This window comes from Oryctolagus cuniculus, chromosome 6 (assembly GCF_964237555.1).
Source record: "Oryctolagus cuniculus chromosome 6, mOryCun1.1, whole genome shotgun sequence".
Taxonomy (NCBI): domain Eukaryota; kingdom Metazoa; phylum Chordata; class Mammalia; order Lagomorpha; family Leporidae; genus Oryctolagus; species Oryctolagus cuniculus.
Window position 1 is genome coordinate 42,984,865 of NC_091437.1, and position 25,379 is coordinate 43,010,243.

At 43.0% G+C, this 25,379-nt stretch overlaps 1 protein-coding gene across 2 annotated transcripts in view; it reads left to right on the plus strand.

Annotated features, from left to right (window-relative positions):
• The window catches only part of SGCD (sarcoglycan delta), a 1,063,424-nt gene that overhangs the window by 297,621 nt on the left and 740,424 nt on the right, over positions 1 to 25,379 (plus strand). The gene's annotated exons all lie outside the window — the stretch shown is intronic.

A 25,379-nucleotide genomic window follows, 5' to 3' on the forward strand; every position in this document is an offset into this window, starting at 1 on the left:
ACTACTAAACTGATTGCAGATTCAATTTAGATACAGGATCAGCGGGAAAATTCTGAGGCAAATAGTTTTCTTTGGAAGAAATACTGACAGAATATTACTTGGGAGTAGTCCAAAGTCTCAGAATCCTTCATAGCTATCGAATATCTTTCAGTTTGCACTTGTTTGTATCTGTATTGACTTACTTGCTTTGCAAAGCTACTCTGGAAAATAAGTCAGAAATCGTTATTGACATTACTTTTGGTAAACTGATGCCTAGGCGAAACTCAATGATTTAAAATGCTAAAACATTTTTTCTTAATCATGAGTTCCTTAGTCTGAACAAAGGCAACACCAACATCACACTCATAGAGGCGGATTTAATTTCTCTCTTTCATACACACAGGTAACTGCCTCATAGAATTTCCTCCTATGTGGAAATTCTAATAGCAGTTGCTTATACACAGCATAGATATTCCTTCACACATATCTTTTCAATTACCCAAGCATGTGCTAAAAATCTCTCAAAGTTTAGAGCATCAAGTCTTTTAAAAAGACTTTGTGGCCATTTCTGATTGAAGGGAGGCTAACTTTTCCAAGACGAAGACAATACAGAAATGTTTGCAATACATAGTGAAAGCTTTCTCTGGTTACATCCCACAAGGATAAGCAGTGTGAGCAGATTAGTTTATAGCCTTTCAGGAACTTTCCAATACATTTGCAATCATTATTAATTATTATTAATTATTTTGTCCTCATTAATGGATATGATAGTGTTTGCAAATTTTGTTGCCTAGTAATATATTGTGAACATTTTCCATACCAGTATATTTGTATCTACATGATTATTTTAGTGTATGTATGGTATTTTTTAAAGAATGAATTATAAATCTTGTAGCCCATCCCCTAATAATGGCCATATAATTTTCCCCAAATGTTTAATGTTGTAGTGGTTAACATATATATGTGTGTCATTAAACAGATGTTTAGTATTTCCATATGAAAACACCCAGAAAAAATACAGACTACTTAGAAAGTAGACACATTTAAAATTTGTAAACATTACAGAATTCTCCCCTATCAGCAGTTTAGGAATGTCTGTTTTCCTATACTCTCACCAGCACTGGTTATTATGTATCTTTGGTCCTTGCTAATATGAAAGGCAAAATGGTTATATATATCTTCTAATTTGCAATTATTGGATTAACACTGATTTCAAGCATTGTTACACATGACTATTGGTCACTGTTTTGTCAGTCACATCCTCATGCCCTTTTGCTTGTATTTATTCAGGTTTTCTTGTGATGAAACTTTAGATGTTACGGGCTTTAACCCACATGCCATGCATGTTGTTGATCTTTTTCCCGATTACATTGTCCTTCATCTTTTAACTGTGTTTATGGTGCTTTGGCTATATGAACTTTAATTTTTATGGTGAAATATGCTGATACTTTTTCTTTCTTAGTTCCTGGTCTTACTGCAATGCAAAGAAAAGTCAGATACATGCTGATTGTCCACTATTTCAAGTTGTATATCCATGCTGAGTGGAGCTTTGGCAACATGGGAGCTCATCGGACTTGAATAATTACGTCTCTGTGGCTGGTATTTACCTACACCCTTTTTCAACGTAGTCCAACCAGGATTTAATAACCCATAGCATATTTGCACAAACTTTCTAATTTTCTAACCATTTGAAATTGGTCCTGGAAGATGAATGACTTACTTTTTTTAAAGTGGTTCCTTTAAATTCAGTTCTTCCATGAGAAAGTTTTTTTTTTTTTTTTTTTTGACAGGCAGAGTGGACAGTGAGAGAAACGGAGAGAAAGGTCTTCCTTTTTCCGTTGGCTCATCCCCCAAGTGGCCACTGTGGCCTGTGCACTGCACTGATCCGAAGGCAGGAGCCAGGTGCTTCTCCTGGTCTCCCATGGGGTGCAGGGCCCAAGCACTTGGGCCATCCTCCACTGCAGAGCTGGCCTGGAAGAGGGGCAACCAGGACAGAATCCGGCGCCCCGACCGGGACTAGAACCCTGTGTGCCAGCGCCACAGGTGGAGGATTAGCCTAGTGAGCCACAGCGCCGGCCCTGGTGAGAAAGTTTTTAAAGAGTGCTTTGGCTCTTTGCTAACTTAACCAGCAGTAAGTTAACTTCTTAGACAGTGTCGTTTTGTTTTGTCCAGGTATTCTCTTGAATGATATTTTACATTTAACCCAAACTTTTCAATGGTGATGTGTTTGCTAAATGAATGGGTTCAAAATAAACATGGTCAGGTGAGTGGGGGAATGATTGGCATTTGGCCACTCAACTATGTCTTCAAGTGAGTGTGACCATATGAACAAAAATGACACACAGAATGAAATCTGTGGAATCCTTACCCATGTGGTGATTATGAGGAATATGATAGCCCTGGGCTTGCATTCTGACTTCTCCCCTTAATAATTACTTGGGGAACCTTGCTTAACTTTTGAAGAGCTCAGTTTCTTTGACTCTGAAATGGGAGTAAGGCTTACAGTGGCAGCTCCCAAAGAATCACTCATTTTGTCATTTCAGACATTCATCTCCCTGCTGAGCTGAGTATGAATATATGAGTGATCTGGACTCAGGTGCAGGCAGTATTTAAAAATCATAGCAGATGAAAGTAAGGGATTGAATGAAGCTGAGTAGAACTGCCATTAATTTGGCATTTTATAAGCAAGTTCTCTCTGGCAGTCAATCCATGCTGTCTGTGAAACTAGCCCAACTTTTCATTTTTATTTTATTTTTTACATCTCAATCTTTTGTGACTTAAAACTGATGACATCTGAATATTTCTCAAGCAGTTACTGCATATTTATGAAGACCAGTTAATCTATGGAAAAGGAGAGAGAGAGAGAGAAATCATTAAATTTTAGAGCTGAGTGACTTTAAGGTGTATGACAGTAGAGGAAATTGAGATCCAGACAAGTTATGTTATTTTTCCAGCATCAAATATTAGTAACAATGATAAACAGTGACCTCTACAGAGTTGTAAAAAGATGAGACCTTGGGATGATTCCGTTACATCTTATATAGGGGTGATGTACACGGTGAGGTGGATTTCCCCTCACACCCTCTATATCCCTGCGTGTCATAGGCCGTCTAGAGACCAGGAAGTATATTCCCCCCGGGGATCTCACTCACGGGCTTTGCAGCAATGTCCAGAGCACAGATAGATGCAGCTTCTATGAGATGAGCAGTGGCGGCGTGCTGCCTGTGGGTAGCGAGCTCCCTGCTGTACAGACGGGAAGGTCAGCTGTTGGCTGCATCAGTACTGTTTCCTTAGAGGTAGCCTGGTTCACAAGGATGTGGGAAGGAATAGTGGCTCCATGGTGGGATGCCCCACTGGAGGACAGGAGGTCTCTGGAGGTGAACTTCCTTCTCTGATCATGGCCGCTCTGTGGCTGGTCTGCCTGTCTTGGACCTCTCTGACATTTCATCGTCCTAGCGATACCCCTGTCTCTTTTATTTCTCTCATGCTAGGACATCCGTTCTAACACACATTGGAAATTTGTTTTGCTGTCCTGGCCATCTTCTTCTAGACCTATTTTCTGTGCCCAAGAGACCACCCATTCCCTGGGAGTGGAAATTGACTCTAGCTCATCTTCTCTGTGGTTTCTGCTGTGTCACCCCTCCTGGAAGAAATGACTAGGGAACTAAAATGCCTTGGAGATGAATGAAGAAGAGTTGAGACAGAAAGAAATCTTTACAGTAAAAACATTTTGTGGGGACTTCTGCCATATTATCCTGCCCCCCGAATGTCAGTGTCACAATCATCATCACCATCATCATCATCAGTACTGTCTGTGCCCTCACCACTGTCACTGTCAGGCGAATGCATTTACTGAGGACTGGTTGGAAGAGTGCCAGCAAATATCTTTAGCACATGATGTAATTTTATTTCACAGATTCCCCTTAGCTCTGGTCCTGTTATTTTCTCCATTATATAAATGAGAAAACTGACACTTGTAGGGATCAAATAACTTGCCTAACCCAGTGATCTGAATTGGGCTATGTTGTCCTCAGGGGACACTCGGCATTGTCTGGAAACATTTTGATTGTCGTGAACAGGAAGGTACTACTTGCTAAAGATCCAACAGTGCACAAGACAGGTCCCCGTTGCAAGGAATTATCCTGCCCAAAATGTCAGTAGTGCTGAGGCTGAGAAACTGTGGTCTCACATGGTATATTAAGAAGGTGAAAAGTGTTCTTATCATGAATAGGCATTGTTGAATTTTTCTTTAATGCATTTCCTATATCCAGATAATCATGTATTATTTTTTCATGAATCTGTCTAATGGATTCTAACAATAGATTTTCAAATGTTAAAACTATTCTTTCATTATGAGGATAAAATCTACTTAGTCACAGTATGATATTGTTTATGTGAAAATTTAAAACATACAGAGTGATACTGTATATTATTATGGATATTTATATGCCTTGTAAAAGCATTGCAAAACCAAGCTGTAGGGGAACATACACACAAATTTTAGAATAATGGTTACCTCTGAGAATGAAAGGCTTGGAAATCAATGGGGAGGGTTCTTTAACAGAGTTTCATGTTATTTTATTTCTTTAAATATGGGACTGAACTACAGTGTAAACACTTGTTAAATCTATGGTATGTACTCTTACATTATTTTCCATATTTTTGGATGTTTAAAATATTTAATATTTGGAAAGAGAAATGAAGAATACAAATAGAGCTAAAATGATATAAATGCTACATACTGAATACCAACTAAACAACACCAGCTCCAGGACTCAAAGTCAGGTATCAGTGTCTTACAGTCCAGGCTCTGAACTTTCTTCCCATGCTACTCGACTACACAAGGCACTGCTGAATGATGTGATAGGGACATGAGCTTATGGTGTGCCAGGCTTCTAGGCACTTTGCTGAGGAGGTGACGGGCCTTCACTCATTTAATCTTCCCAGTAACCCTATGCTCTTTTTTTTTTTTTTTTTTTTTTTTTTTTTGACAGGCAGAGTGGACAGTGAGAGAGAGAGACAGAGAGAAAGGTCTTCCTTTTGCCGTTGGTTCACCCTCCAATGGCCGCCGCTGCAGCCGGCGCACCGCGCTGATCCTGGCAGGAGCCAGGAGCCAGGTGCTTTTCCTGGTCTCCCATGGGGTGCAGGGCCCAAGCACCTGGGCCATCCTCCACTGCACTCCCTGGCCATAGCAGAGAGCTGGCCTGGAAGAGGGGCGACCGGGACAGAATCCGGCGCCCCAACCGGGACTAGAACCCGGTGTGCCGGCGCCGCAAGGTGGAGGATTAGCCTATTGAGCCACGGCGCCGGCTACCCTATGCTCTTAAGCACTGCTGCCTTCTTCACGATATAGATGAAGACACTGCCATGGAGAGAACGTGAAATTTGCGGTATGTTCGCTTACTGCCACTTGTTCTTGCTCTTCCCCATAGAAGTGGCCATGACTTAGGGTTCCCATGGACTGAACAAAAAGCAATAAATATGGCTGGTCTATAGGCATCGTCACTGTTCCTGCCTTCTCTTTCATCCCGCATTTTCGTCAGTGATCAAATCCTACTCATTCCTCAAGCTGCACTGCCATTCTCCTGTCTTTGTCACTGTCCTCATCTTGGTTGCCATTGTCTTTCACTTGGAATTGGGTATTCACAGCTCCCCCAGTTCATGGTTTAGCCCCCTTTTATTCATCTTCTAGACCCCAGCAGAGTGATTTAAAAGCAGACTGGGCCTCGATTTCCCCTCCAGGCTTCAGAAAAGCCTAGAATAGGAAGAATAGCTTTGCTACAGTGAACGTCCAGGTCTAAGCTAGCCTGTCAGCCGACTTCCTTGCCAGTCTTCTCTTTGCTTCCTAGCTGTGTGGCCAGTCCACCTTGTACCCCAGGGTCTTTGCAGATGCTGCTTCCTTTTCCGGGAGATTCCTCAGCAGCACCTTGGCCTCTTGCACATCCACGTCTCCTGGCTGAGTTGCTGCTTCTGCCATCCATGTAGTGTTCATATCAGATATTATTTCCTCAGGGAAATTTTCTCTCTTTTCCAAACTTGGCTAGATGCCCTGCTGTTTAACCTCATAGAACGCCATAATCACTCATCGTACTACTCACAAGTTTAATTACATAATTGTGCAATTAACTTGTTTCTGGAATACAAACACTAAAATTCTAGTCTCAGAGCTCTTTTCCTTATTGATATTCTTTGGGCATGGTACAGTACCTGGTACATAGTGGGTGTTCAATAAATATTGAAGCGGGTGTCAGCATAAAGGAACTCCCTCTTTGCCCTGAAGTTCTGAAAAGTGAGACTACTGACAGAAGCCGCCCATAAAGAGCTCAACAGGAGAAACGACATTCAAGTTTATTATGTGCCCGGAGCATCTCAGAAAAGTCAGTAACCAATGACCTGATAAAATTTGGAAGCTTATGTGCCCTCTTCATAGAGCAGAGGCAAGAGAGGGGGTGTAAGTAATTTAGAGGAAGAGTAAATTATTTGTATGGGAGATGAATGGACTTGAAGAACAGACAGTGATAGCCTGGGAAACAGTTCCTCCGTATTCTGAGTGTGATGTCAACTCCACTTGTCTTTCCGTATCCATCACTGTCTCCTGGCTGATGAGTTTCTGGGAACAGGTTTCACAACCATTGCGGATCTTCTGCAGGCTCTGGCCTTTCTAGTCGATAGGGGAGCTTCAAACAAAGCTGCTCCTTGCACTCCAGTGGAAAAGCGGGGGATGAAAGAGCAGCCGGAGGACGGAGAGAACAGACTGCTTTATTTTAAGCTTAGCATGTCCTGGCATGTTTGGATTATTTCCTGAGTCCCTGTAAAGGAATCAATGAATGAATGAATGCATTTCTCTCTATTAAAATGGAGACTAGACAAGAAGCAGAATTGGCTATTCCATTTCTCTTGGCCCAGTGTGATTTTCGCCTGCTCATGGTACATATATCCGAAGGGTAAGTGACAGTTCCGAGTGGTCACCCAGCACGGGTGGCAACAGGTGACCATTAGCAGTGGAAATGTGGAGCCAAACAGCCGTGGAGCCCGAGAAAGTGAGACAACAGAACCTGAAGGTCGTGGAACGGGTTTTCACGGGTGAGGCAGCCTCGTTCAGAGCTGCCAGGAGGGCTCATCTCTGAGCAGAACACAGTGTGATGTAGTTTATTGATATTTGAAATTCTGCTTATCACTCCATTGCCAAACCTCTTGGCTCCGGAATGTTATGTGCATTACAATCACACTGTGTGTATGTAGGATGCAGATTCTATAGCACCCCCTTAAGAGCATTCCGAATCAGGAGGTTCAGGCGAGGGCCCAAGGATTGTAGTACGTAGTAGTTGGATAGGGGACCGGGGCAGAGGAGAAATGAAAAAAAAAAAAAAAAAAGGTTAGAAAATCCCCCAGATTCTCAGCTTCCTGTAACTTTTGAACTAAAGGAAACGCAAGTCATGGTGAAAGTCATCATGAGAGTGTACCAACTGTGTAGATGGCTCACATCTAAGAGGGAGTGATTATGCAGAGTATTACAGCCGTGGAACGAGCTACCTCATCTCCTGGGCCTGGTGGCTTTTGCTTTTAGCTCACACATGGCAAAGATTAACATTGATTTGGTTTCCCTTGTCTAGGCTTAGCCCTCACCAGATAGATAAATATCAACCTGGCCTTTCTTGTTGACTCCTTCTTAATTAAGCTCTAAAACAACAGAAATTGTTAGTCCTCAAAGCTATAAATACAAGCATTTTATGTTATTTTTACAAAACTAGTCTTCAGGAGAACTGTTTCTTTGGAGAGAGTATAGCAGAGGGGAAAGCTGGAGTAAACAAGAAAAAAGAATTAAGGCAGAAAATTGTGAAGCTACCAAGTTGCCCTAAAAAGACAACATATTTACAGCAAGACAGTCACTACTTAAACACCTGGTTAAAAAACTGGCCTCTCAGATGACCGATTAGATCATAAACCTGGCCTCATCCTGATTTCATTAGCATGTACACAGGGTGCCTCCTAGGGGACTTGTATTTTCTTAGTCATGCAGCGCTTCACAGCTGGGCTGAAAATGCTGCCACATTATTTTTGAATGCAGGAAACTTGTGATTCCAGACTCTCCTAGGATTTCAAGTCTCTTGCCTGAACAGATTGACACAACAACAGATGGTCCATATTGGATCATTGCAGCTACCTTGGATATTAAGGATGAAACTTTTTGGAATAACAGCTACTGCATTAGCCTCCATCCGTGTGTGCTTAATGTACATATACCTGCAAGAGAGACTGAACTCCATAGCAGAGCTAGAAGCTTCTTAGGGAAGACATATCTGGCACACAATGGTGCTCAATAAATGCTCAAGGTGTTAGATGATTTCACTGGGAGAATCCACATGACTGTTGTTCCAGGGCTTGGTTGACAGAGATCTGTTTCCCTGGGAAGTAGACACTGAGATGCAGTTTAAGGTGCAGGGCCTTTATTAAGGGGAGGGTGAGCTGTGGTACAGTCTCAAAGAAGCCTCTGCCGGATGTATGGGGTGGGGGGTCATGAAGCTGGAATGGCTCTCAGCAGTAGTCCCTAGTTGAGTGAGGATGCTAGGATTCTTCTCTCTCTCTGGACCAATGATTGGGTTTAGGCGGGACCCCAAGGGTGACTCCCAGAGAAGGGTGGCACTGCCAACTGTTGTGCTAGAAGCACTTCCGGCACTAGGTAAAGGAGTTGCAGGCATTGTCCATCACAGAGTGTTCTAAGCTGATGCTGGGGGCCCCAGAGGGGCTGACTCAGATGACTGTGTGCCATGCACTACATGCTTGTGTTATGCCCACATTCATAGGTTGAAATTCTAATCTCCAAGATGATGGGATAAGGAGGTAGGGCCTTTGGGAGGTTATTAGGCCATGAGTCTGGAGCCCCTGTGAGTGGGATTAAGAGCCCTGACAAGGCAAGGCAGAGCCCTGAACTCTGAGTCATGTAAGGAGGAGAGGCTGTCCATCTGTAACCCAGACGAGGGCCCTCGCCAGAAGGAAACCAGGCTAGCACCCTTATCTTGGACTTCCAGCCTACTCAGCTGTGCGAAAAAACATTTCTGCTGTTTGTAAGTCATTTGGTGTACGTCATTTATTATAGCAGCCCTAACTGACTAGGACAGAGTGTATATGACCATGGCTTGTGTTCAAGGTGGTCCTGTCTGATGCAGATGACTAAGACCTCTTATTGACTGTGCAGACACTTCTGGAGTGGACTGCAAAAACAATCTTTATTTTGCTAAGTCCATTTATCCTTTTTAAAAACATGATATGAAACTCATTTGTATTTGGTGGGGGTACACCAAAATAATTTTCCCAAAGAAACTCACAAAAACAAAGTAATCTCCTCAGTAGATATTAGCCCTACCTGCTGGGTATGCTCCAAAGTGCATGGTCTCCGTGCTGGGACAGGGGACTGGTGACAGGAACCAGCAATAAGAATGGTACTTTCTGGGAAGCCAGTGATCCAGCTTACAAAGTGCCAAGGGAATAACAAAGTTGGGTTCAGTTGGGATCCTGACCATCCTGGAGGGTTCATTCTGACTCCTAACAGGAGTTTGGAAGCAGGGGGATGTGGTCTCCATGGCCCAGCACATGGAGGAGATGGCACCTGACAGGAAGTGCTCCAACGAGCAGGAAGGAGAGCTGGGGAGGAGTACCTGTGGCTCAGCGAGGACACTGGCGAGAACGAGAGAGGGGCTGCGAGCATGGCCAGAGTGGATCCGAGCTGGGGTCTGGACTCATCTCAGTGGGGACCTAGTGAGCATTCAGAGAGCCCTGTATCCCGGGACTGGGGACACAGGGCTGAGTCCTGATATGTCAGCTGCTGAGCTTGGTCTCAACAGCTCTGTCAGCCATAGGTCTTATGGGGGTCAGGCTACCACCTGACAGTTTTCAGAATCTGCAGTGGAATAGGTCAGAGGAAGGAGGAGACTCCAGAGCTGGGATTAAATATACAGTCCCCATTTCCTCCTGGCACGCACTTGCACGTAGGACTTGCCATCCCCCTTATGACATAAATGTGTTGTAATCTGATGTTCCCAAGAAACTTTCAGTGGCTCTGGCATCCATGTGTGTGCTCTGTGTGCTTGCCCTGTAGTTGCCCAGTCTGTTTCTCAGCCCCTACTGACCCCTCCATCCCCCACCCCCTGGCTTCTGCTGTGGTCCACCTCCTCCCCTCCCCTCCCCCTTCACTCCGGGCTGCCCAGGCTCCTTCCCCAAGTGTGACTTTATCTGTGGTGCTCCCCGTTCTCTGTGTCCTGCCCATCCTGGGGCCCACCCCAAGCCTTACCTTACTATCTAAATCCCTTTGGGATTTACCTTTGGTGATTCATCCTATCCTCTTTGGCTTTGTTTGTCATTTATTTCCCATGGTCCCCCAAGAAGTGTCAAACCTTTTAGAATGCAAAGACAAAATTTCACTTCTTTTTTAATCCTAAAGCAGGATATGGATTGGTTTAAACTGGCAGAAGTGAAGGAAGGAGAGACAAGAGAAAGAAGCTGGAGACAGAGCGGGGCCCTGAGACCTCCCTTCCCCTGGGGTCTGTTTCTTAACCCATTGAATGTCTGCCTTCCCTCGAGTCTAAACAGATACCACCTTCTCTACCTTGTCTCCCTGCTCCAACGATCGGTCAATCCTGCCCTTGTTTGTTTCTCACATCTTATCCTTCCAGGTTCCCATCACAATGTACTGATCTATGTGCTCGTGTGTGTTTGATTAATTCCTATTTCATTTCACGTTGTCTGCGACATCTGGGCAGGGCTTTTTTATTTTATCATTGCAAACGCCGTATCTGATATGAGCCTATTTTCAACCCATATTTGACGAAATGGATGAAAGGAAAGTAGAATTCAAATTACTTCTTGCGTTGGAGAGTGAGTGGATAGAGCACTGTAAAGTTCTCAGTTGCTGCGTTTGTAGTGTATTTCATCTTGCTGTGAATGGACCTAACATAAATTCATTTAGACACTGAGAACGCTCCTCTCCAATCCCAGTAGACTTGTTTATGCTGTTGGGGCCAGGAAGGTTTAGCATTCACAGAGAATGAATCTGAACACTGCCCCTTGCTGCCCTTCATCCAGCCATCTCTCTCTCCAGGTGACTACTTGACTCCCAGCCTGTCTGCCCTGTCATTTTATGTGTAATTAATGCCATCCATGATAAGAATTTCTTTGACAGGTTTCCCAGCCAGTAGAGTAAATTTAGAGACCTAATTACCACGCGCCTGCACTGTGGGCTTCCCTTTGAGGCCCTGGCTGTGATACTGCCAGTGAATGACTTAGTGTGGGCTGCTGTCCGGGGGTGAGCTTCTCTGAAATTATGACGATTCCTATCTGCAGAGTATTTCAAACGCTAGCGATGGAGAGTGGGTTCTGCAATAGAAGACGTGTGGTTCCATGTGCCGAGCAGAATCTGGAGAGTTGTTGTTTCACTTGGGCCTTGGACAGATAACCCTCAGTGAAGACCAAGAGCTCAGCGAGGAGTCTTCTGTCAGCAAGTTCCAGTTCACGTTTGCTTTGTCATATTTAGTACTAGGGAGGAAAGAAATAGGGGCTTGAACAATTAGTGAGGTATTGCTTGTGTATTTTACACACTTTTCTCTGAGAGGGATTCAAGCTTTCAAGTTCACACAGAGAATATAGATCTGTGATAGCTATGATGATAATGGTGTGGCCATTCCTTGGTATGCAAGGGAGATTGTTTGCAGGGCCACCCACCCCCATGAATAGCACAATCTGAAGGTTTATAAATTTCTTATATAAAATGGTTTTGTATTTGTGTAGAACCTATGCATATTCTTCCATATATTTCATTTTGTTTAAGATTTATTTATTTGAAATGTAGCATTACAGAGGGAGAACGGGGGAGGAAGGAGGGATAGTCTGTCTGCTGATTCACTCCCCAAATGGCCACATTGGCCAGGACTGGGCCAGGCAGAGCCAGGTGCAAGGAACTCCATCTTGGTCTCCCATGTCGGGGGGTGGGGTGGGAGGGTGGGGCCAAGCACATGGGACATCTCCTGCCATAGCAGAGAACTGAACAGAAAGTGGAACAGCTTGGATTTGAACCAGCACCCGTGTAGGATGCCAGTGTTACAGGAAGTGGCTTAACTTGCTGTGCTACAATGCTGCCCTCCCCAATATGTTTTAAATTATCTTGAGATTACTTAAAGTATAATATAATAGTTGTTTGCTAAATTGTTGAGAAGTAAATAATTATGGAAAAAATCTATAGATGATCTGTACAAGATATAATTTTAAAAATTCTATGTGAGATTGATTAAATCTCCTAAAGTGTAGAACCCAGGGAAAGAAAGAGCTGGCTATATTTACTATTTCCATGTGATAGCCATTGTGTAAAGTGTAACTGTGCATGTTTAATCCCCTGACTTTTCTGTTTCACTGATGAGAAGATTTGAGTTTCAGCAGTGACCTGTCGTACCAGTTGCGGGAGCTAGAAGGCGCACTCTCTTTCCCTGGTTGCTGATAGATTTACTGTGCTATTCTCTCAGTGATGTGATATTGCTTGGCTGTTCTTGACTAGGGTGAGAATATAAAGGAGCGAGAGAAAGAGAGAGAGCAAGCGAGCACATCTATAGATGCAGAATTTTGTCAGTTTTCAAGGAATGGTTCTGGTGGAGATATGAATGAATGTCAGCTTTGTACTGGCTATGATTTTTGACAAATTTTAGGTCAAATAATAGCCTAAGTTAGTAATCTCTAGAATTGTGGTCTCCATATTGTTCTGGTTGGAGTAAGTTTATGTAAAATCCTGGGGCTCAAGATGCCCCCACATAGCCGAATCTTTGTTCCTTAGTTGATATCCCATAATCTCTCCATGGCAGGTGGCTGCTATTCCAGTCACAAATGGATCTGTAGATGAAAACCCTCTGACGTTGTTCCCAGACTTGTTCCATTCTGCTTGGTAGTATTGTTAGCATGAGTCTTATTTCTGTCTTCAGAAATGCAAACAATCTCTGCATGTATGTTGCTGCAATCATAACATTGATTATTTGTATTTATAAAACATTTTCTGCTTTGCAAAGCACATTCACGAACCTGATTTTCATTTGATGTCCTGAGTCAAGTGGGGTAGGAATTTATTAACATGTTTATTTGGCAAATATTTACTGTGCCTCCTATTAGCATTAAAATACCATTTCTACTTTGTTGAGGAGTAAAGTGAGCCTCAGAGAGAATAAATGACTTTCTGTGCCTCATTCAGGTATAGAATGCCAACTATTGGTTTTTTTTTCTAAACCCGTTGGTGATGTGATGTTTGAAGGGCAAGCCCTGTGCTTGGTTTCGTAAACCATGGATTGAAATGATAAAAGCCAACAGCTCGCAGGAATAGCTTGTGTACATTTGCATGTACGTGATGATTTCCGTAGTAATTAATCAACAAATCATGCCTCTCCTCTTGAATTGTGATGGATGTTTTTATTTTCCTTATGGGCAAGCCCTTAGAGCAGCTCACTGTGCCTCATGACATAGCTGTTGCCTGCCTCTTTAGCCTTTCCCTGCTGTCCCAGCATTTTGGGCTCCTTGCTTCAAGGTCTTTGCTACTAACTCTGCTCCAGAGGCTTCACACCTTCATGCTTCTGCCTTCCCACACTGCAGCTCTCAGCTCCAGTATCCATGCTTCAGGATGGTATTCTGTGTCAGACCCGTTCACTGGAACCTCCGGTATAGAATCTGCCGTTGCATCTGTATTATGTAAGTAAGGTTGAACATTGCTGTCCCCAGCTGGACTGAAAGCATGGGAGCAGATGCCTGCTCTTGGCCATCTCTGTGAGACTAGTGCATGGTAGGGAGGTGCTCCAGAAATAGATACTGGATGAATGATGGAAAGAAGGCTCATCAGCATCAGAGTTTGAATGTTCCTGAATTAACTGACGAAATACTGTATTCATTTTATATTGTTGCAGTAACAGATTACCAGATTTCAGGATTTTAAACAGCATCCATTTATCACCCTGTTCCCAATTCCCAAGTCTGAGCCTGAGGTGGGTCAGCTGTGCTCTATGCTTTGAGCTTCCTGAAGACAAAACGTTTTAGGAATCCTGTATTCCTAACTTGGGGGTAGGTGGGGTTTTGCTCCCAGACCTCACTCAGAGGATTGCTAGCATTGATTCTTTGTGGTTTCTGGCTGCTGTTCAGTTTCTGCTTGCTCTCCGCTGCTAGAACCCACAGCCCGCAGTCCATGACCATAGCTGCTTCTTGTGTTGCAATCTCTTGCTTTCCCTTTCTACCTCATCTTCTGTTTTCCTCTTCTTCCCTCCTCTTCTCCTTTTAAGGGCTCCTGTGACTGTAGTGGGCCCACCATAATGTGCTAGGATAATCTTATCACATTGATCCTTGCTGAGGATTTGGTTGTGGACATAGTTACCTTAGGCCACTGTGCTGCCTGTGATAAATCCCAAGTGCATATCCATTTGCCCATGACTTACCGTGAAGAAAGAGTGGTAGAATGGGATTTCTGTGGACATCCCTCCACTTCTGAAGATGCCATGAAATTTGGCAAATGGGTTTTCTAGAAATGGAGCTAATGAAATTGGGGACTGCATGGCCTCAAACCATTTAAAATAATGGCACTCTCACTCCATTACTTTTGAGTGGTTGCCGTTCACATTAATGCACCAGGTCCCTGAGGAGCAAGAGTGCTGATTGAATCGCGTTCACAAAATGGACAGAGGAGAGAAGTGTGCTGCGTGGCGCTTAGCTGCCAGCTTCAACAGACGACTGTGCCTTTGGAGTTTTCCCTCGCTTGCTTGTAAATGATTTCCCTCATTCTTGGGAATTTGTTCTCTAGGGTGTTTGGCCAACGCACAATGCTTTCTCTGAAAGGGAGGCTCTTTACTATGGAAACCTCAGAATTTCCAGTTTATGACCTCACACTTGTGATGTTCTTCTTCACCTGTTGGTGCAGTTGGGAGCAAAGCATTCAGGCACTATAGGGGAGCGAATTAATTTTTAATAATTATTTATTTATTTATATAAGGTGAACAAATGTCATGTATTTCATATATACAGATTGAGGAACATAGTAATACTTCACACCCTACCCTTCCTCCTGCCCAGGCTCCCACTCGAAGAATTATTTCTGAGAAAAAAGTATAGATAATCTTTTCATTTGTTTGATTGATTTTTCTTTGTTTCATTCTTATATTAATTAATTGAATCACTTGTTGATTCCTTCTCTATATCTTATGAACAAAGATTTTTTAAGATTAATTTATTTGTTTGACAAGTAAAGTTAGAGAGAGAGGAAGAGACAGAGAGAGGGGTCTTCCATCTGCTGGTTCTCTCCTCAAATGGCAGTAACAGCCAGAACTGGGCCGATCCAAAGCCAGGAGCCAGGAGCTTCTGCCAGCCCCCATGAACAAAAATTTGAAAATGCTCCAGGGTATTTGTGTTTAAGTCAGTTTATGCCTTTGTTTATCTATCCTTGAAACCATACGCTCATTTAAAATATTCTCAGGTCAGCGTGGCAAATATTTTTAAGCTTTCTTCTGTGTCTGAACATTTACAGTGGATGTTAACATATAAAAGGCCCCAATTCTTTACTCCTTTTGTTTCACCATGGCTATACACTTCCAGGCTATGTGACCCTGGATTTGCATTCATGAAACCAGGGTTTCAGGAGCACAAAGAGATGACGATAACATGGAACACGGAAGGCCATGCATGCTGAAGAAATTTGAGTGGAGTCCCACAAGTGTAGTATCAGGCCGTACCTTACTCATGCATGGAGCCAGTGTTCTGTGACACCTAAGGCACCATTTTGAGGTCTAGGAGGGAAGCAGATGGATGATGAGCATGAGAAGTTGGGGTCAGAGATTGAGAACTCAGCGTGTCCAGAGAAACTGAGGAAAGCATAGGTCTCAGGCTATGGAATGCCATCTTCTATGTCTAAGTACACAAGTGTCATCTGAGCCTGGATCCATGCACATAGCCCCATGCACTTCCCTTCTGAGACCTCCTTCCACAACTGTCTCTTCAGGGCCTATACCATGACTGCTGATGGCTTAAAATTTGATCCCTAGCAAGTATGGATTTATACCAATTTTTTGCTGAGCATTACCCTTTGCAAGGCCGTGTACCGGACATAGTGGTGGGCATAGAAAATGTTAAGTAGGAGCCTCCTGGCAGCAAATCTATTTTAGAATTGTTAGTAAAGGATCTGGAAGTCCTATTGCTCACGTGGGTGTATAAATGACTGTTTTAGTCCTATGATGGTTTGTTAAGAGCAGAGTGTAGCCACTTCTTATTCCTCTCCACCAGTGTCACAGGAGGAGAAAGCAGGCTTGTATAACACAAAAGGACAGTTAGGTGAATCTTCAGGAAGTATTTGACAGTAACAGCTAACCTCCCCAAATGGCCGGTTCCTCCTAATTTGAAGTTCTATTTATTATTGCACTTCACTGGCATTGCTATCTCAGGTCATGGCATTTAATACCCCTTGAACTCCACAATCCAGGTAACTCAGAGTCAGTTTTGAGTCTTCTATTTTTTTCAACCTTCCAAAATTCACTGGTGTCTACCTTCTACCTTCAACATATCTCTAAAATCTAACCTCTTCCTCATGTCCCAGCCTGACTGTCCTAGTTTGGCTCCTCATTATCCTTTGTCTGGTCTGTAGAAATATCTTCCTAATGGTCTTTCTTATTCATAGTTTCTACCAGCCCCAACCCATCTCCCATTGTGCTGCCAATTATCCCTCTAAAACAGAGACCTGATTATGTCACCTCCTTGCCTGCCATCTGTCGGAAGCTTCTGCTTGTTGGTAAGATGAAGCCCTAAACTCAGCATGCCACTGGTGAGACCCTCCATGATGGGCCTTTTAATTCCCACCGTCTGCCAGTTCTCATAGTGTACATTCATATTTTCTCCATCCATCTTTTGCTGTGTCTGCCAAGCACTTTTCCCTAAGTCTCTGCCCAAGATGCTCCATTCTCCTCATTTTTAACAAGAAATCTCCTTCCCATCTTCATTTGCCCAAATGCCATCCTCCAGAAAATATTCTTTGGTTCACATTTGCATTCTCCCACCCTACACCCTTTTCTTATCAACACTTAGCTATGTATTATTTATTTCCTGGTATGTATCGACTGTTTCTGTTAGCAGATTACTGCATTTCAGGCTGTGCGAACACATCACAATTGTGTCACCTGTCCCTTAATTGTTCATCCACTTTTAAAGTAGATGTATTTATTCCCAAATCACAAATAAAGGGACAGACTCAAGAGGAAGTTAAGTTATTTTCATAAATTCCCCAGCTGGTCAGAGGAAGGATATAAGTTCAAACCATTATATGCTTGACTCAAGTGACTGCATGGTTAATTGTGACTGTCCACAGTCATCCATTGGATATAGTTTAGGAAAGACCTTGGCAAATAGATTTGTTGCTGAAAACACCTCTGTCCCTCTCCATGAGTTCTGGGACCTATGCTGTCTCAAGTATCCCAAAGAGTGCCTAATTCATACAAATGGATTCTGTCATTTATTTATTTGAAAAAATTAAACTTAGGCATATATACGTGTATATATATATACATATAGATGCTATTAAATATTATGTTGGGTTGTATGCATTGTGGAATGACCATATCAAACCAATGGACATATCCATACATACTTCACATACATTTCATGGTGGGAACATTTAAAATCTGCATTTCCACAATGAAATTTTGTATGTCATTAAAAAAGATCATACTGCCATGTGGGACAACATGGGTGATCCTGGAAGACATTATGCCAAATGATGGAAGCCAAGCAAAGAAAGACAAATCCTCACAAGTGGAGTCTATGAAAGGGGATCTGGTGGAAACAGGGCATCGATTGTAGTTATAGGTGATGGGAAGATTGGGGAGATGTTGCCAATGGAGACCAAATTTCCATGAGGTGGAGTAAGTTCAGGACATCTTCTGAATAACATAGTGAAGATAGTTCATAATAATGCATAGCAATAGGTTCTTGTCTTATTTGAAAGGCAGAGCATGTGTGAGAGAGAGAGAGAGAAAGAGATTTCTTCCATTCACCCAACTCACTCCCCAAATGGCTGCAACAGCTGGGGCTGGGCCAGGCTGAAATCAGAAATCCCATCTGGGTCTACCACGTGGGTGGCAGGAACACAAGAATTTGGGGCATCTTCTGATGCCTTTCAGGTGCATCAGCAGGGACCTGGATTGGAAGTAGAGCAGCCAGTATGTGCATCTGAGCTTTGATAATGGATGCTAGGATCAAAAGTGGCAGCTTGACCTCCTGTGCCACAGCGCTAGCTCCATGCTATTCTCTCTACTTTTTTTGTAAAGGTTTGTTTCATTAATTTGAAAGACAGAGAGAGAGAGAATCTTCCATCTTCTGGTTTAATCCCCAAATGGCTGCATTGACCATGGCTGGACCAGGCTGAAGCCAAGAGTCAGGATCTTCTTCTGGGTCTCCCACATGGGTGTAGGGGCCCAAGCAGTTAGGCCACTTTCTTTTGCTTTCTGGCACATTAGCCAGGAGCTGGATCAGAAGTGCAGTAGCTGGGACTCAAACCAGCAGCTGTATGGGTTACTGGCATTGCAGGCTTTAGCTTTATCTGCTATACCACAATGCCCACCTCCTCCCCCACAATCTATCCTTTTTTTTTTAATTTTTTATTTATTTATTTATTTATTTATTTATTTATTTATTTATTTATTTTTGACAGGCAGAGTGGACAGTGAAAGAGAGAAAGGTCTTCCTTTGCCATTGGTTCACCCTCCAATAGCTGCTGCAGCCAGCGCGCTGCGGCCGGCGCACTGCACTGATCCGAAGGCAGGAGCCAGGTACTTATCCTGGTCTCCCATGGGGTGCAGGGCCCAAGCACTTGGGCCATCCTCCACTGCACTCCCTGGCCACAGAAGAGAGCTGGCCTGGAAGAGGGGCAACCGGGACAGAATCCGGCGCCCCGACCAGGACTGACTAGAATCCGGTGTGCCGGCTCCGCAAGGCGGAGGATTAGCCTAGTGAGCCGCGGTGCCGGCCCACAATCTATTCTTAAAGGATATTTGTTTCAGAGCAGAAATGAAATAACAAGTAAATGACATATTTTAATAAAGGCTTAACTGGGTTAAGTATATAGTGAGCATAGATATGTTTACTTTTATTCATATTTACTATTAGGAAATATAGTAGCTTGAAATTTTTGAATTGGAGTGAATTCACTCAGGAAATAGGAGGGACTGGATGTGGAAGTGGGTTAGATTTTTCTTGCTTTGTTGTTCATCTGTATCACTTAGGAAGGGTTTCAAGTAGACAACCAAACAAAGAAATCTGGAAGAGGCAATAGTTACTATTGGCACAGCACCAACATCTTTGCAAGATGACCGCTATAACTCCAGACTTCACGTCCAATTTTGAAACACGGAAGAAAAGAAAAATGGGATTGGTATGCCATGTCTTTTCCCTTCATTGGGAAAAAATTAAAAAGGAAAAAATTTTCCAAGTGTCCCTGACATCCATCTGCGTCTCATTGGCCAGAACCATAGCCTATGCCACTCTACGGTCATGGACTTCGGGAAACTATTTCTCACTTCACGGTACGCACAGGTCCACTTTGAAGACAGATTGTGTTAGAAAAGAAAAGACAGAGTTAGATTACAGGTAAGCAAATAACAGCGTCAGTCACCATGCTTATACCTTTGTCTTAATTAGTCCGACTGACTTCATACCTCAGTCTCCATTATGCTTTACTTCCAAAGCTTTTATTGTCCTAAAGGGAAGGCGGATACTCAAATTGATGAAAGTTGGAGTGAGCATTACTTTGAAACTTAAATGATGTTTGTGAGGAGTAAAAATGAACCTTATTCATTGAAAGAGATAGAGACAAACAGATAAAGCTCCCATCCCAAGGTTCATTTCTGAAATGCCCACCAGAGCCAGGAGAAAGCTGGCGGCCAGGATCGCAATCCGGATCTCCCATGTGAGTGACAGGGACCCCGACTGCTTGAGCCATCGCCTGCTGCCTCCCAAGGCGTGCATTTGCAGGAAGCTGGAATCAGGAACACAGCCAGATCTTGAACCCAGGCACTCTGATATGGGACGAAGACACCTGAAGAGGCATCTTAACACCCAACAAACATCTACCTGCCAACTTTTGCTTTAACCTAATGTGATCCTCATCTTTTATGCCGTACTAGATTAAATTTATCATTCATCTTGTCATGCCTAGAATCTGCTTTGCAAAGACTGGATTGAGCATTGCCAAGTAGAATTTTAATGTGCAAATCACTAACCTCTATGACTGGAATAAGAGCATTCAAAATAATGAAATTTGTGTTACAATGTGTAAATACATAACATAGCTTTGAAAATGTAATTCACATAGAATCTTCTCACTTTATAAGGAAGCAAGCAATCATGTCATGCCTTGAATAGGTAGGGAGCGAGATTCATAGGATGACCCTGGTTGTCCTCCTCATTCTGTCACCCTTAGGCTGCCCATGGATGATACAGGACTAAAATACCACAGTATATTTTACAGCTTGGAGAACAGCAATTTGACTGGTAGACTTCTACCAGGAGTAAGAAAGTGCAATACTGATAGCTTGAGAATAAAAATAACACCATATTTATTCCTTCCTTTTGTTCAATTTCTTTTCTCTTGCAATCCAATTGCTCAGGGCCTACCGCCACTTCTGGGCAGCAGCTTTGAAGCCTTGAAACTCATTATGTCAGGTTGAAAATGGGAGACAACAGCTGTCAGAGGCAGCATTTGATACCTTTGACTTGTTTCCATGTAGAGAAAAAAGCCTGTTTGCAAGCTGTACAATGGAGAGGATTCACTGTGCTTTACACTAAGGGTTCTGAGCAGGTCTGAGGCAGCCGTGCTCTCCCGTAGGCTGTTTTGCCCAAAAACATAGCTGTTTTACTTTTCTTGAAGATTCAGAAGCATGTTTGATGTCAATAACAGTGCTGAGACAAGGCAGCCATAGAATTTCTGAATATGACACAACAATTTAAAAAGACAGAAGTGCTCTTCAAAAGACGGAGCAGTCTGTCAGCTTCTGTTTGTTCTTCTTCCACCTGTTTTAGATCAGGAAAGCACCTGGGTGGTCTTACACAGGATTTAAGACAATGGTGATACTACAGGGGCAGCGTGGGGTTTTCACGTGAATCAAGCATTAAAGTAAGACGAAACATTGCAAGGAATGCATACATTATCATTCACTTTCTGGTTTTGGCGTTGTCTTTTCTTGCTCATATGTAGTGGTAGAATTTTTCCTTCCTTTCCGCTCCATAGCCTTTCCCAGTTTCCCATTTGTGTATTTAATGGACCTCATTCAAAAATTGCTAACCTTAATTGAATATGTACTATATCAAACATCCCATGTGTCTTATCACTTAATTCTGGAAGCAACCTTTTGAGAAAAATGTTATTCTCTGAACTGCATTCAGATCTAGGTACTAAAGCAAGCTGATAAATGATTTGCTGAAGTCAGTGCAGGAGCCAGGTTTCAATCCTAGGTTGTGATGACCAGCATCTATGCTCTTAACTATCACCACCACAAGTCTACTGTGCTCCTGCATCTAAACCAGCAATTTTGGAACGTGAGCATGTCTCAGAGTCACCCGAGGGTCATATGGCTGATCTTCAGGATTTGTGACTTTTTAGTTCTGGGGTGGGGCTCAAGAATCCGCATTTCTAACAGGTTTCCCGATTAATGCTACTCCTGCTGGTTCCGATGTATAGGTTCTAGACATCTCACAAGTCAATGATTTTTATCTTCTTTTATCACCATGTGCTTATTAATAAATTCCCAATATTAACAAGCCCACGTGGGTTCTTGCCTTATATTCAGAGAAGATAAAAATTGGTGGCTTTGGAAGTATGTAATGTTATCTGTATATAAAGCATGATTCTCTTCAGGGCAGTATCTGAATCACACAGCAGTCATTTCGTGGAAGCACACAATACTTACAAGTATAAACACACAAAGAAATTGTACGCTGCTTAATAGTTCTGTTTACAGACTTTCACGGCTATCCGGTTTGATCATAGTGCAGTGTGTGTGTGTGTGTGTGTGTGTGTGACATTTTCCTGTGATTGAAAGGTTGGTATCTTAAGAACCAAGCTGTTTTTTTTAAACAGTACGGTGAAGCACATGGCACTGAGTGTGAATTCAGACTCCAAGAGGTCACACTGAAGGAGTCCACAGCCAACAGCAAGTGGCTGCCAAAGGAGATTACTATTTCACAGGTATAACCCTAAGCCCAGGAGGCAGCAGGAAGTGTGATCAAGATACTTAAAAAGATTACAAGGTATGCTAAAGGGGAAAGGAGGCAATGCCTGGGAAGAAAGCCCTTTGAGTAAAGATTATTTTTTGCAGGTGATGCTTGATGTGTGATGATAAGCATTCCTTTGAACTCTGTTCATTTATAACTATCGTCTACCTTCCTTCGGGAAATTCTTCCTTTTTCATAGCAAGTCGTAGAATTCTGAAAATACCTCTGAGATGTTAAAAAAAAAATAAGATGATTATATGCTTCATTGCTATTCTTTGTCTTTATTCTTTCTGTATGCATTGACAATATTGTGTCAGCCAATATAAACAAATATTTAGACATTTGACTCTTCTCATGGTTATGTTAAGAAGTCAGCCAGGGTTCCTCATTGTCCTCAGGGGGAATAATCCACCTACCGAAGGAGGAGCACCCAGAATTTAGTGAGCTCTTACCAGGGACTTTGGTGGCCACTGCCTGTAAGCAGGCATATTTAGATTCTTTTCCTGTACCCAAGTGTCTGAAGCTACAGGACTTATACTTGGGTATTTCAAGAGGTTTTTGTAAAAATGGAATTAAAAGATTAGTTTATTTTGGTGGGGAAAATTTTGAAGCCCATGAATAATTCTTACACATTTTCCACGAACTTTTGCATGAATTTCAGATTTTGGTACCATAATGAACTTACCTTTATTTTCAGTTTTACACAGACTTTTTGACATATTCTCTTGTGGGGAATTGTTAAGAAAAGCTATCCAGAGAAAGCAGAACTCAAACTGAGTCTTGTAAAACAAGCAAGGCTGCTCTGAAGCCAGAAGTATTTCCTGGTATTTGTTGTCCATCTGAAATCGGGATTGGCCCCTTAAAATATGATACCGGAATATGGCCCCTTAAAGTTCCCTTGAAGTCCCATCTGGGGTGCCATATGAAACTGGAATTTGGGATGTCACACGATATCACCATGTGCTTATTAATCAATTCCCAATATTAACAAGCCCACGTGGGTTCTTGCCTTATATTCAGAGAAGAATTCTGAATACTGCCATAAATGAACAAGGCAGCATGGTACATTTTAAGCTTTTATTCAATGCGAAAGATGCATAGGAGAGTGAGGGTCCTGTCTAAAGGAGAGAGGTAAATCTGTGTTCTTACCAAGTACCAGGAACCAGCCACGTGGAGGAGCATCTAGGCCAGGAAGCATGGGGCAGGGTTGCTCAAGGCCATGCGCCCTGGAGTCACAAGGCCCTAACCAGCCCCATACTGGTAAGCCAAGGAAAGGAAGGGGCAGGCACACCATGTCCCAGGCTTTTAATCCACTTCCAAAGGGGAGTGGTTAATTAATGTGGTTGGCCAATGGGTGCTCAGGTGTGGCCAGGTAGGGACGTGAGGTCACACTGAGGTTTGGTGAAGGCGTGGTCTTCCAGCTCACAAACCTAATCAGTTTTAACCTGTATGCCTGCCTGCATCACATCCATTCAAGGGTTTTTTAGTGTGCATCTAACAGGATGCTAGCTGCTGCTTTAGGTTCTGGGGTAAGTAGTAAGAAAATGGTATCTGTTGGAGGAGGTGGACATCAAGCAGAGAGTCACACAAATGATTACTGTATTCCATCATTGTGGGAGATTAACGGGAAGTACAGGACTCTTTGTCAGCTTGGCACAGGGAGGGAGGGACCTTTTGGGGTCCAAAAAAGGTCAGATCAGTTGTGACCTGAAAGAAGGGGACTTATTTACTGGATCATGGGTGGTGGGAAAGGCTTTAGGATGAACAACACATTAGGATTTGGAGCGATTTAGGATTCAGGGAGAGTGAAAGGACACTCCTGTTGATAGAGAAGACACAGCAGGGTGAGATTAAGGCAGGTGGGGACAAGATGGGCATTGGGCTTAGTAACACCAGATAAAGATTTGAGGGAAGATGGAGAACAGACTTGAATCACCACTAATCAAAGATCTTTTAGGTATGATGCAGTAGAAAATTCGATTTTAAGACCAGGCATATGGCCTAGCAGTTAAGATACCAAAGAAAATGCCCCCACAACCCTCATCAGAGGCCCTGGGCTGGATTGCCACTGCCCGCTCTTAACTCCAGCTTCCTGCCAGTGCAGGGTCTCTGCCACCCTGTGGGAAACCTTTTTTTTTTTTTTAAAGATTTATTTATTTTTTGCTTGAGAATCAGAGTTACACAGAGAGAGGAGAGGCAGAGAGAGAGAGAGAGAGAGAGGTCTTCCATCCGCTGGTTCACTCCCCAGTTGGCTACAACAGCCAGAACTGCGCCGATCTGAAGCCAGGAGCCAAGAGCCAGGAGCCTCCTCCAGGTCTCCCACATGGGTACAGGGGCCCAAGCACTTGGGCCGTCTTCCACTGCTATCCCAGGCCATAGCAGAGAGCTGGATTGGATGTGGAACAGCTGGGATTAGAACCAGCACCCATATGGGATGCTGGTGCTTCAGGCCAGGGTGTTAACCTACTGCACCACAGTGCTGGCCCCGCTGTGGGAAACTTGTGTTGAATTCTCAGCTCCCAGCTTTGGCCTGGCCCAGGGTCTCAGCTGTGGGCAATGGAGAGTGAACCAGGAAATGGGAACTATCACTCTCTTTTTCTTTCTGCCGTTTTTTTTCCTTCTACTTTCCCCTTCTCTGTCTTGTAAGCAAAAAAAAAAAAAAAAAAAAGAGAGACAAGTTTTGTTTTTTTTTTTTTTTTAAACTGGGCTTTTGCATGCTATCATTTTTATTGCTGTTATTACAAAGCTTTATATATTATTCTTTGAGTTTCCTCTAAATCTGGAGGAAACACTTTTGAAAATTCGTTTGTCTCATTTGCTCTTAAGGGGAAACCATTGCCTTTGCATAAGTCCCTTGCAGTAAGCTCCCCTGATGATCCCACAGATCAGCCAGAGTTTGAGGATTGCTGATATATAAGAGCTGCATTGTTTTCTTCCACTGCAAGTTCGTGAACACACAAATCAATGGATTGGTTTTGTGTGGAGCAATTCCCACCTTAGTTCAAGGGAGTAGTTATACCCTGGGAAAATTGTGTTGGCTGAAATGAGTATTTCCATAGTGCCTTGAAAATAGCATGTCCTCGATAAAAATTTATTGAGTGGTATCTTCTCCATATGAATAGCATAACAAATACTTTGTAGTCATT